Source organism: Octodon degus, unplaced genomic scaffold (assembly GCF_000260255.1).
Source record: "Octodon degus isolate 3935 unplaced genomic scaffold, OctDeg1.0 scaffold00020, whole genome shotgun sequence".
NCBI lineage: Eukaryota > Metazoa > Chordata > Mammalia > Rodentia > Octodontidae > Octodon > Octodon degus.
This window is the reverse complement of record NW_004524596.1, coordinates 19,084,327-19,098,096: the sequence shown is the minus strand read 5'-3', so window position 1 is coordinate 19,098,096 and position 13,770 is coordinate 19,084,327. Positions and strand designations below refer to the sequence as shown.

At 36.6% G+C, this 13,770-nt stretch overlaps 1 pseudogene; it reads right to left on the bottom strand.

Moving 5' to 3' along the window:
* Positions 1–295: 295 nt before the first annotated feature.
* LOC101571299 overlaps positions 296–13,770 on the bottom strand; it is a 56,354-nt pseudogene continuing 42,879 nt past the window's right edge.

Below are 13,770 nucleotides of genomic sequence, written 5' to 3'. Positions count from 1 at the left end.
TTGGAATTACCATTTATGCATTAATATAGAGCTATTCACATTTTTAAAGCACAGGGTGGAATTTAATATTTATTTACAGGACACTGTAAAATAGGAAATTCCACATAGAAATAAGAAAACCCTTCAAAGGATAAGCTTCCTACAATGTGTACAGTTTGGAACTGCTTAAGTATATTGTAAAAAGTGGTATAGTAAGAAACCACATTGAAAAAAAAAAACAGTTCTTAGTACAGAAACACAAACTTATACTGAACATAGTACACAACAAAAACCAATGCCTCCTTTGGCTGTACACCTAGAAGTTAAAGGTATGGGGAGCCTCAAACTGCACTTGGAAGGTATAGGCTTCAGAGGTAGTGTCTGGCACAACATTTTGATCTTCTTCTTCCTCTACTGAGAAACACTTCTCAATCAAGTTTAATGAGGCCTTGTACACAGACTCATTCTTGTGCTTCTGCAGAGCTTCAATCTTGCCCAAGACTCCACATTCTTCATTCATTATACTAAGCTTCTCAGTTTCATCTGGTTTCTCAGCAGCCTGAAAGATATTTGTAACAGCATCCAGAATAACAAGAATAATTTTTGTATCTTTCACAGTTAAAAGGTTCATCAATGGTTTTGTTTTACTATAATGAACAAAGTATACAATTTCTTCCCCTGTCCCACTACTTCCTTTTGTGTCTTAAAATTCTCCTTAGAGAGAACAGTGATGATGAATGGGACTAATCCATGAATTACAACTTGCTGTATCTGGTCCTGCTGATGTTTGACACTGTCCACGTAGCTTCCTTCTGAATGTTTGTCTTGGGGTGAGTGAGCAGGCCGGGAAAGACAGCAAGCACTCCTGCTTCTGTCACAATCTGAGTCTGTTCACCTGTTCCAGGGACGATATTCCCTATGGCACTCAGTGCAGGAGTCATAACGGGCAATTCGTCTTATCCCAGAAGCTTCACCAGATGGGGCACACCACCTGTTTTAATGACCATTTCTATGTGTTCATTTGGACCATTGGTGATATAGGAAATAGCCCAGCAGGTATCCACTAATACTTCAAGATCACAGTGATGCAGAAGATGAAGCAAAGTAGGGAGAATTTTCTCAACAGCTTCCAGTGGGGGCTCAGGATTCTTGTTGCGGCAAAGGTTGGAAAGGGTCCACGTAAGGTTGCATAAGTAACCACCTGCTAAAGATGACATATCAGGGACTGCAAGAAGAGCCAAGAGTAGATCAATTGCACCATATTTGAAATCTAAGTTTCAGAAAACTGAACCATCACCTGCAATGTTTCCCAGTGCCCAAACAACTTGCTCATTGATATGAGCACGGGCAGACGCCAAGAGGGAAATGAGAGCAGAGATGACACCTCAGTCCATCATGGCCGTGGTCTGTTCTGATGACCCAGAAGCAATGTTAGTGAGTGCGCAAGCAGACTCAAACTGGATGGGACTTCAGTTTGTGCCCAGAAAGGACACAAACTTTGGAATCAAACCAGCCTGGATTATGTGGTCCATGGGAGGTTGTTTCTCCTGAGAAAGCAGTTTCCTAGCAGTTTGAGTAACTTGTGGCTGGCTTTCCAGATTATTGCTGGTTATGACTTTGACAATGTCTTCTACAGTCCAATTCACAGTGCCCTGGCTGCAGTTTTCCTGCAATGGTGTAGCAGCATCATCAAGAAGGAGCTTACATTTCTCCTGTTCATCATCTGGTCATCCTTCTTAGCTTTCCTCAACTCTACATTAACTTGTATTCACCACCGCCTCATTTCTGCATTGTCTTTTCCCTTGTTCTAGAATCTGTTCAGTCAGGCAGCTGGCAAATTAGCAACAACATTCTCATTGACGTATATGGTTATGCGACAAAGAGAAAGCTGCGATGTGAAGGCAGGGGTACTGCAGGGCTCACTGGTTATGGATGGGGTGCTCTCTAAATGTCACTGTGGTGGGGCCCAGAAATGGTGTCCACATTTTAAGAATGTAATTTTTTTCTTTAGAATGAACAGTGTATTTATTGCTCTATGACTTTTATTTTCTCTTCAGTGACTAACAATAAGCTTTTATTGTACTTTTTAAACATTAATATAGTTATCTTATATTGGTTTAAGTGGCATAATTTTGAATATTATATATAAATGCTTATACCTGATTTATGAAAATTAATTTAATCTCATATAATTTGATTCTTAGTGACCTTGAATAAGGTCACTAAGCTGAATAGCTTTGTATTCTAATAATTTTTCTGTAGAAAGATATGTAGCTTATGGATTACATTGTAGCTGGTCACCTTCCCCAATTTTTTCTTTATTCTATTTTTAAAAAAATGTATTTAGTACAGGGTCTACAGGGTCTCACTACACAGATCAGACTTGGAGTGACCCTCCTGTTTGCAGCTTCCCAAGTGCTGAGATTATAGGCACATGCCACCACATGCAGTCTCAATCACTCTCAGAGTGCCTTGGGGGTGGGGTTATTCCATTTTTTAATACGGTCTATTTTTTTCTTTCACCCAACACAGGAGCATCTCCTGTTCAGTGTTGAGTGGAAGCAGTAACCCTCAGGGTCCTTATTATGCTCATCTTAGAATGTACACTTTCAACAGTTTACTATTGTTCCTGAAATTTCCTTAGGATTTTGTATGTATCTAACTTAATTGGGAGTAATTTTTAAGACCAAAATTGTTATTTCATAGAAGGAGCATTTGGATATGAGTCTGTTTGAGCGAGAACCCAGGTATTCTCTTGGGATCTGGTTAGCTTCTTTCAGTGATTTTCACTTCATGCAAGAATCTTATGTTTATTCCTTCTTATCGTACCTTTCAAGTGGTTCTAGTCTCATCTCTGATTCTTTTTTCTGTAAGTTTATTCTCCTGATATCAACTGACTAGTTTGCTGCTTTACCATTCTGATGTATTCTGTTATTTTCATTAAAGCCAGTAATATATTGAAAGCTGCATTTGTTGCAATCATTCTAAGAATAGCAAACTTCATTTAATTGGTACACAAGTGGCCAATTAGATTAGTCATGTAAATGATTCACAGAACACTTATAAAAACTGCATTATAATGTAATGTATGCAAAGTGTATTAGTCAGTAAGTTCAACAGCAATTGTAACCTTCAATTGGACAGAAATGACAAAATGTGAGTTTTTGAGCTAAAACTTTCATATAACTATCTTTTCTACAACATATAATTCATTTACTTGAAAAATTTGGTTTTGGATACATAATTCCTTACTATATTCCTTTCAATCCAATCATTGTTCATTTGTTCACAACAAACTCATCCAGTTAGTTTCATTAGAAAAAAAATCCTGATCTATGAGTTGTTATTTGTTCTGTATTTTATATCACGAGACACATTTTTAAATGACTCATCAATCAGATACACGCAATTGATTAAAATTCAGTTGTGTTCATGAGTCTGATCAGGTTGTAAATATTCTAAACACAAATTATTTTGTACTACTTAGAATCACTTAGGGCATCTCAGTGACTTTCACAAATTAATATTGATATTTAATTATTGCAGCTCTTTGCTAACATTAGCCCATAAGCATGAAAAAAGGCTATATAAAGAGGTAAGAGAGAACAATCTAGTCTCACCAAGAAAACCTCCCAGTATTCCAACAGGAGGCATACTGTGAAGCAGCTAAACCTTTGACCAATAGATTATAACTGACCTGTTAAGGAAGTGAAGAAAGCTTTCAAGAGGACAGCTGAAATTTGAAAGTATCCTTCCTTATTTTTCTACCTGAGAATATTCCAAGTGGATAACATGTAATACAATATACTGGTATCATCCCCAAAGAGGTAACCAGTGGGAGGAAAGATCAGAGACTGTCTGAACAAAATATCTGTTTTCTGCTTTAGGCACTGCTCTTCTAACCTTGCTTGTAGCTGCTCTATCTTGCTGGCTGGCTGCTTTCTGTCTATCACCACGCAAGCCTCCAAGGCCTCGTTCTACAGGGGGTCTGTTTCACATACAGTCTGATTTGTCTTCTTATTACTCTCAGTTTTGTCTTCAACTCTTTGCCTTGTAGCTGATGACTGCCTGCGGTGCTGAGACTGATTACTGCACCAGATGCTACTACCAGGATCTTCTTAAATTCCCTTTCACATTTCGAGCCATTGAACTGATCAGAGTTCCTCTACAACAAGTAGTATACAGCAGGATACATTTAGATTAGTAAGTACACAATACTGAGATGTTAGAGTGCTTTTCAGTATGGGGAGGTTAAGTTTGAAGAGAAACATAAAAAGGTAAGTGTTGACAGGCTATAGTGGTTGATACATTGTGTCCACTTGAGAATTTAAAAGCTTAGCTAAATAGGCTCAGAAATTATACACAGTAGGGTATGGAGGCCCTTCTCTTGGGAGTGGAGGCTCCACCTAAGAGTGACTCATCACTTAAAGGATATAAAAGGTAAAATTGAGGAAGAATGGAGTGTTCCGTTTCTTTTTCTCCAATGTTTGTGGTCAGCATGGAAGGGAGAGAGGCTCTCTAGACACCACAGTTGCAACTTCTCCCTTTGCACTTTGCTGTTTTCTGCTACCATGAACTGCTGCCCTCTTCCATGTGCTACCCTGCCTTGGAGCCAGCCGAGTATGGCCTGACACTTCCACTAACTGTGTGCTAAATAAACACTTCCTTCTTTTATTTTGGGTGTCAGGTATTTTGTCCCAGCAATAAGTAAAAAGTAACTGAGACACAAGTCAAGAAAAAAGTATGCACACACACACACACACACACACACACACACACACAGAGTCTTACTTGTTCTAAACATAAGGCAAATCAACAAATTTCATTTGAAAAATCCTATTATGAAGAGGAAATGAGTTAACTATTCATTCCTTCTTGAAACCAGGATGATTCAGAATCAAAATAGTCAAATAAAATAGTCTCGGAAATTGATATTTCAGAAAGAAGAACTAGCTATTTGATGTTTAATCTAAAGGACACTGCTAGGGCCATCTAAAAATATATGTTTAATCAGTTCAGAGCTATTTTTCAAGGGTAGATATGCTTTGTCTTTCTGCTGGAAAGTTTGAGGTAACACACACATAATCTTAAAAACACACTTTCTCCTACCTCAGCCCCATGGAAGCTATAACACTGATATGAGTTACTATGATGACACAAGAACTATATATATCTCTATATCTCTATTTCTCTATATCTCTATATCTCTATATCTATCTATCTATCTATCTATCTATCTATCTATCTATCTATCCATCCCATAGTGGAGATACCATTCAAGAGTGCTTATCACTTACCCACATTTTATTTTATTTTGTTTTGAGACAGTCTTATTAAGTTACCCAGGCTTTGTTCAAATTTGTGATCTTCCTGCCTCACCTTCCCAAGTAGCTGGGATTACAGGGATGCTGTCCCATGCCCAGATTGAAACAGTATGATTTAATTGCAGATTCAGGAAGGGTGAAACCAATAAATTGGTTATTTGTTGAATATAACTTTACCTTATAAGATATTCCTAGCCCAAAATTAGTAGACTTTTTCTTTCTTCTCCTTTCAGAAATGCTTCAAAAGTCATTCTGTTCTGTAAAAAAAATTATATCCAGTTATAATGTTTTACTAAAATAAAGTTTTCCCCCAATATTTACATAAAGACTTAGCAGGATTTTTTATTTTATTTCTCCTATTCCATCTCTAGAAATAAAAAGGAAAAACTATAAATTTAAAATGTAAATATACACTATAGATTAATGATAATACAGGTTTTTAAATACAGATATAATATTCTGTGATTGGTAACCGTCTAGGTGAAGAAATTACGATTTTGGCAATACATGGATGTTTTTCAATTGCTGGTAGTGGCATAGAATTGGTACAATAAAAAGAGCACAGAGGTATGAGGACGTGTCAGAAAGCTGTGGTGTGTTAAGGAGCTGTGTCTCTCATCACTGTTTAATCAAGTTTCAGGGCAGTTTTCTGGGTTAGAATAGAAGTTACTCATTTTAAAGCTTTGCAATTAATATTCTCCAGCCATTAACCACATTTTATGTCCTGCTGTTTGCCAGGGGGTTAATTCAGAATTAATAAAAAGTCTGTTGCTTTTACAGCAAAAGTAAATTGAAATATATGTTCGGTGCTTGTGGTAGGTGAAGTGCATCTGCTTGGACAAGAACCACAGTTTCAAAACAATAATGACAACTAATTTCCAATTAGAAAAAATATACATTCTGGATCACATCATGCATATCATTTCCTCATGTGCCCTGAAAATAGTTACCCAAATATCAGCTGTCAAAACATGTGCTGTATGTCCCCAGGATTTGTTCACATGTAGCCATATTGAACAAAGTCTTTGTTCCTAAATAAAAACGGTCAGAACATTCTGAATGGTATTTGAGAAACTGACATGGCCATGCTTACTGCTTTATAATTTTTCTTTTAAAAATTAAGATGTACAAATGTGTACAAGCTAAGAGTAACTAAGTGTAGGTCAACGTAGGGCAAAAGGAAAGGAACAGTTAAAAATTATCAAAATTATTGGATTTAATTTATTAAATGAGAAAATTTAACGTAAAAAATCCCTCTCAATTTACCAATAGAAACAAGCAACCTAATGATTCAACAATGATGATGAAGATGATTAAATTTGTCAGTGGTTAAAAAACAGTTAGCAAGTGCAGGCCAAATAGCTCAGTGGAATAAAGCACCTGCTTCAGCAGAGCACAGTGGCTGGGGTTTAATCTCTGATGTACCATACCAGCCCCGCCCCCAGGGCACACTGAGAGGGTGATTGAGACGGGGTGTGGTGGCATAAGCCTGCAATCCCAGCTCTTGGGAGGCCGAAAGCAGGAGGATCACTATGAGTCCAATCTGTGTAGTGAGACCCTGTAGACCCTCTACCAAATATATTAAAAAGAAAAAGAATTAGCAATCTGTAGCTCTTCTCATCATGTTAATAAATTAAATAATTAAGCCTAAATTAGAATAAAGTACCTGCTTAATTTTCCCCTTAATTTTAATTGTTTGTCTTAATAGTTTTCTCCTTTCCATAATAATTGCTGAAGAGAACTGGTGAAAATTTCTTTTTTTTTTTAATAACATTTATTTATTTGTGTGTGGGGGCAGCTCAGACCACCGGGGGGGCGGGGCTGGCTGGCATGTGGTGCTGGGGGATTGAACCGCGGTCCCTGTGCTTTGCTAAGCTTGTTCTAAATAGGTGCTTTAGACCACTGAGCCATCTCACCAGCCCCTGGTGAAAATTTCTTAATGAAAATTAATAAGGTTTTAAAATTGATGGCTTGCCATGTATTTCTTCATTATCTGACCCTGCAAAACAAATTAATCCAAAGTACCTGTTGAAAGAAATTTGGTCAGGAATCCATCAGCTGCAAGTTAATTCAAAATATCTTTAACATATTTTTTATGAAAAGAAAGAAAATGTATAGTTATAATATTGTGATAATATTTTCAAAGCACATCTAGCCTGCATTATGCATGCATTCTCAGTTCAGCCATGGAGCTTGATTTAACAGAAAAATTTTATGGCCCATTCTGGTGTTTAGTTTATAGTCTCTTATTATGTTTGCCAAAACAATAAAAAGTCTGCTTTACATAATCAACAAAAATAACAAGCATTTACATGGTTGAGCAAACTGTGGGATTGTTAATTGTGATATGCTTCACAGTCACAAGTGAGAAACTAAAAAAAGAGAGATGAAATATGCACCATACAAAGACTGCTTGGATTATGAAACTTGTGAAAGTGTATGATCTTCCTATAAAACATCATAAATCTATCATGAAAGATGACAGTACAGACTGAAAATGAAGAATAAAAAAATGAAAGTTAACAATAAAGCCAAAGTACGTATTATAATCTAAACATTGGAGATAAAATTTAACTCTATTATATGACAAATTATACACACTTGACAGAAATGTCAAACTAAATCTCACAAATTAATAATGAAAGTTAAATTTCTTGTATTTGGAAAAGTTTATGTAAAAGCTTTATGAAGGCAGCATTTGTGCTACAATATAATGAGTCACTGAAACAGTTTCTTAAACATTTATATAAATATTTTCAATCATGAAAACACAGTTTAAAACATGCCAAAGGACTCAACTTCACTAGTGTGATTGTTTACTCAATTTCCCATTTTATACATTTTTGTCTTAGTTACTTTTCAAACAAAATGCTCAGCAATACACCCCAAAGGGATAAAGGTTTCTTTAGCTCATAATGTTTAGAGGTTTTAGTCTATAATGGACTTCAAAACAGGCAGTTTGCAGAGGGGCATCAAAGAGTAGAACCAGTTTATAGGAAGCAGAACAGAAAAATCAAACAAGCAAGGGACAACCACAGGTCTTCTTCTTCCTCTGATATTTTCCAGGGTCAGCAGGGAGGGTAGCACTTACAACATTAATCCCAATGTTCTTGAGCCTAGCTGTGCACCATGAATCAATCTCAGCCTCATATACTTCAGCTTTAGTCACCTCTGAAAAAGCCCTCCCTAACTAAGACTGCAATAGACTTTGTAGGGATGTCTATACACAAACCATGATGTTCTTTCCCTGGCCCCCACAAAGACTTATGCACATCCTTTTATGCAAAAGGCATTTAGTTCATCTCCAAGAGTTGCCAAAGTCCTAACAGTTTCAACACTGCTGAAAAGTCCAAGTTCCAAGTCTCCTCTGAGATTTAAGGCAAAGTCTAAATGGCAAGCCCTTGTACAAATTGAAAGAAAGCTAAACACTTTCAGCATTCAATGGCACAGCATAGAAATTTCCATTCCAAAAGTTAAAAACAGATGGACAGCAAGGAATGGGAACAAAGCAAGACTGAAATCTAGTAGGGCAAACATTAAATCCCACAATTCCATTTCCAGCATCCTTAGGAATCTGACATGTTGTAAACTCCAAAGATCTTGGGTAGTTCCTCCCCTATGGCACTTCTGGTTGTAACTCTCATGGCTTCTTTCTTTAGCAGGGCCTTCTCTCTCTTTGCAGTTTTTCTCCCCACTTGTGGCTTCTCCAAAATTCTGGACTTTCAACCAGACCTTTGACTTCATTGCACTCTCAGGGCCATATTGCCTGGTCTCTCAGACCTTCCTCTGGAATTCAGGTTGCAATCTTCCTGACCCCACAACTCCTGCATTCTTTATGTGACTAAAAACAGCATCAAGTGGTTGACATCAAGGTATGCTGCAAACCAGAGCAGTTTTATTTTCTCTTGGCTGCAGTAGTCCAGTGCCTATGAGCCAAATCCCGAAGAACAATTTCCCTAGGCCACTACCATTCTGAAACTTGGTGCTCTGGAGCTGTCTCCTCAAAGCAAAATCTTTCACTTTTGCAATTTTAGGGTGGTAAAGGGTGGAGTTCTGCTGCTTCTTGTGAAGCCCTTAGGCCATCTTTTCTATTCTCTTGTTCCTTCTCAACAATGAAGTTCTCCTATGTTCTGATTTTTCAGTCTACAACTTTACTGAAGCTTCTTTTCTGGCCAAACACACCATTTAAAATTATTAAGTTGGGCTCTTCATTCTTGATTATCAACATAGATCAAGCTAAAAATGCACAACAGCATCCATGTCATGATTTCAACATTAGAGTGCCTTGAATTTCTTGTGCAAGATTAATTAGTTCACTGCCCTTAATCTTAGTCTCAGGCAAAGGCAGTGAACATGAACAAAATGTAGACACACCTTCTCCCAAGCAATAACCCACATTGTCTGGAGTTCAACAGCCAAATGAAGTCCTTCTTCCCAGCAGAAACATCCTGAGCCTGGTCTTCACTTGTAAGGTCTTGATCAGACATCTGAATTCCTGAGCTTTGACCAGACTTTCCCATCAAGAACAGCACAAAATGATCCAGTTCCACATTTTTGTAAACTTTCCCAAGCCCTTCCCACAAGAGAATTCCCAAGGCTCCTGAACCATGTGGTCATGTATAGTCACAGCAATGACCCTTCTTTTTTCATACCAGATTCTGTCTTAGTTTTCTCTTGTTGTTGAGAGAAAATTCTCAACACTCAAAGTTAAAGGGAGAAAGATTGACTTAGCTGACAGTGTATAGTTGTTTCAGTGCATAATTGACTGAGAGAAATCAGAGTAGAACCAGTTCATGGCAAACAAAAGACAACAAAGGCAAGCAAGCCAGGAACAACAGATCTTTCTGCCCCCTTTATCTTATTGAGGGTATTTAGGAACAGGAGCACTAACACTATTAATTCCAGTGTCCTTAAGCCTAGAACATCATCATGAGTTAATCTCAGCATTACATACTCTAGATCCAGCCATCTATGGAAAATCCCCAGCTATGACTGTATGAAGTTTTGAGGGGGCATCCAGATAAAAACCATAATAGTCTGTCTGATGCCTAAAGGTTGCACACTTACCATTTTTATTTTGTTATTTACTCTATATTTCCCCCTGTTAAAGTACTAAGCTAACAATATAGTCTGTCTGACAAAGGCAGTGTATCTTCAGAAACCCCTAAAGAAGTTGATGCACATCATAAAAAAGAACACTGATACACCTTTTTTATTTTAAATTAGAAATAAATGCGAATGATGTTATTTTGAAGTAACTATTGTGAAGTGAATATGGTATATTTAGATAAAAGCAACGGTAATTATTTATTTCACATTTCTACTTCCTAAGTCAAACATTGGATATCAGCAATTACATGTGATCAAAACTTTGGAACTATCTTGTTTTCCTCCAAGTCTATATCAACCTGCTTAAAATTCAAGTGATTTTCAACTTGCATTTTGAGTGAATCATTTAGAACCTCCTTGGAAGCACTGTTTCTGTTCCTGCTAGAGGAAATTATAACACTGATGGTCTCCCTAATGTGTGATTGGTTTCTGGAGAAATTGCCATTTAATTTTGAGTTTGATAATGTAGACCTTAACTGCCAAGAAATCCATTTCTCTTCATGCCTGATCCTGCTTTTATTCAACAATTGAATACACTGAAGTCACAGTATAATTATCTTTACGTTGTATTTATAGCACAGAGAGATTTACTAAAGGGTCATCAATGTAGTCATCATTCGGGGATTTCAGTGGTTCTATGTTTTTGCCATGTGTTCTATTATAGATGAAAGGAACTGAATGAGCTATAAAGTTTGTATACTATCTAGGCTGGTTGTTGTTTCTTAATTATATAAGAGAGTCAATACTTTTCTATTTAAAAAAGTAGCACTTACGCAGGAGAGTATCCATGAAAACTTACTCTATCATTAAGGAATAAAAATAAGAATGAACACATCTGGTTTCTGTAGCTCTCCAATGCTCTTTCACTGAGCAGGCCTGTCTGGGAAGGGCAGGGGTTTGGATCAGAAGCTGGGAGAGACAGTTGTTCACATCTGCAGGCAACCAGGTGACTGCACTAATTTTAGTTAACTATAGAATTTCTTTTACAAGGGAGACTCAAAAAGCCCATTTCCAAATATCAGCAATTAAAGTAAATACTACATGTTATAGATATGAACTCATAATAATAACAATAATAATGAAAATGAAGAAAGAGGAGATGGAGGGAGGGAAGTAGGTGGGAAACAGAAATGGATTACAAAAGAATCAAGCTGTGTCATGTACATGGATTTGTTTTCAAGATGAATGAAAACTTCATACACTACAAATGTACTAAAATGAAGATTCATTTTCTGGCTGACAAATATTTGGGGAAGATATTTAAAATTTGTATACTTTTTCCTTCTTTTTTGTAACTTTAGCTATCCATTTGGGTATGAAATAGAATTATAATTGAAAATATAATTCCACATTGTTGGTCATTAATGTTGGTATGAATAAAAAGAAGCTCTACCCAAACCAAATCAGGTGCTGAAATGGCATCAGTTTTATTTTAGAAGTGATTTATGAGTGACAAGTTAACTTGGAATGGTGATACATGCCTGTAATCCTACCTTTCTGGGAAGCTGAGGCAGGAGGATTGCATTTTCAAACCAGCTTGGGTTATTCAGCAATTCAGGAAGAATTTATCTCAAAATGAAAAACAAAATAGTTCAGTGCAAAGACCCTGGCTTCTATTCACAGTACTGGAAAACAAAACAAAACAAAACAAAACAAAACAAAACAAAAGAATAATTATGTAACACTGGTAGAAAATAATTTATTATTGAGTAAAGTATCAAGTTATTTTGTATGCATTATTTATCTTTTGTATAATAATGAAAGTTAAGTAGCATGCCTCAGTTACTTTTCTCTTGTTGGTGGGACAAAAATACCCAAAACCTAAAAACAAGAAAGGAGTTTTGTTTAACTGACAGTTGATGGAGGTTTCAGTCCTTATTCAGCTGGATCCAAGGCTATGTGGAACATAGCAGAGGGTGGCAGTTCATGGCAGTGGAAAACAGCAAAGATCAAGGGAGGGGCAGTGGCTGTGGCAGCTAGCAAGCCTCTCTCCTTCCCTCCCTTCTATTGTATGCAGATTTCCCACTCTAGTACAGGTGTAGTACTCATGCCCACAATCCCAGTGTTGGATCATGAATTAATCAGGAACTCTAGAAGCCTGTCCCAGTGACTGATTGCATGAGACATTCGGAGGACAGTTAGACACAAACCGTAACATAGTGTATTTATCTAATTCAACAATTTAAGAAAATGAAGAAGAGATAGAGGAAGGCTTCAATGACCACGAACTTAGACAGGTGAGCCAAGTACTAAATCTTTGTGTAGTTATCCTTGAAGCTACCTGATGTTTCCTTGTATTGGGTCATCTCCAATGCTGATAACATTGAAATTATGTATCTATCTCTAGATAGCATTTTAGACTTTCTCTTCTTTCACAATTGTCTAGGAATGAGAAAGAACTGAAGAAATTGTATATTAATGATTTTTGTAAGAATGATTAAAAATTTTAAAAATCAGCATACATACAATATAGCAGCAGGAAATGGAATATTCCAGTAGTTGCTGGCAACAACTACCTATGGCTGAAAGTAACACATTGGACAGATAGAGTCCAACATTCTTCTCTTTACCCTGTTCCTTTCATTCAAGTCTTTCACTTACATTCAGTAGAGAATGATCTCAAGCATCTGGAGGAAAATTATATTTTATATCAGAGTCTAGGCATGCCTAAAAGCTGCTCATACAGTATTACTTCTCTGACTTATCAAAGTCTCCAAATGTCAATTCACGTGCTGAGATTTGTGCATGTTCCCTAAATCCACAGAGCTGGAAATTCAAATATAACAGTGGTGAGAAACAGGTTTGATGGGAATTGTGTCATAAGACCCTGTCTTCTTGAATAGATCAATATAGGTACTATTAAAGGAATTTTGATAGTGATTTCTTCTTCTTCCACCCTTTTTGGTCTGGGTGGACACACTGTTCTCTTTTTCTAGGGAACACAGTGTTTCAGTTGTCACTTTTAGAAGCAGAAAATTTGGGACTTAATCTCTGAGTGCCTTGATTTTAGACTGTAGCCTGCAGTATTATGAGAATAAGTTTCTGTTCTTTATAAATATTCAAATGTCACATATTCTGTTATAGCAGCACAAAATATGCTAAGATATATAACAACCATAATAAAATCTTTCTATATATTCTCCAGAAAACTAGGGTCAAGGCACCAGATATCTGTATATACTCCCATGTATGTATGCTCATGCATGTAGGTAAAATAAAACATTTCTTTTGAATGTTCTTTTTTTTAGTGGACCAGGGAATAATAAGAAAATTCAGTAAAATATAGAGAATGCCATACACTGAATTAAAGCAGAACTAAATTCAAGTCATTTAATTTAATTTAATTTAATTTAATTTT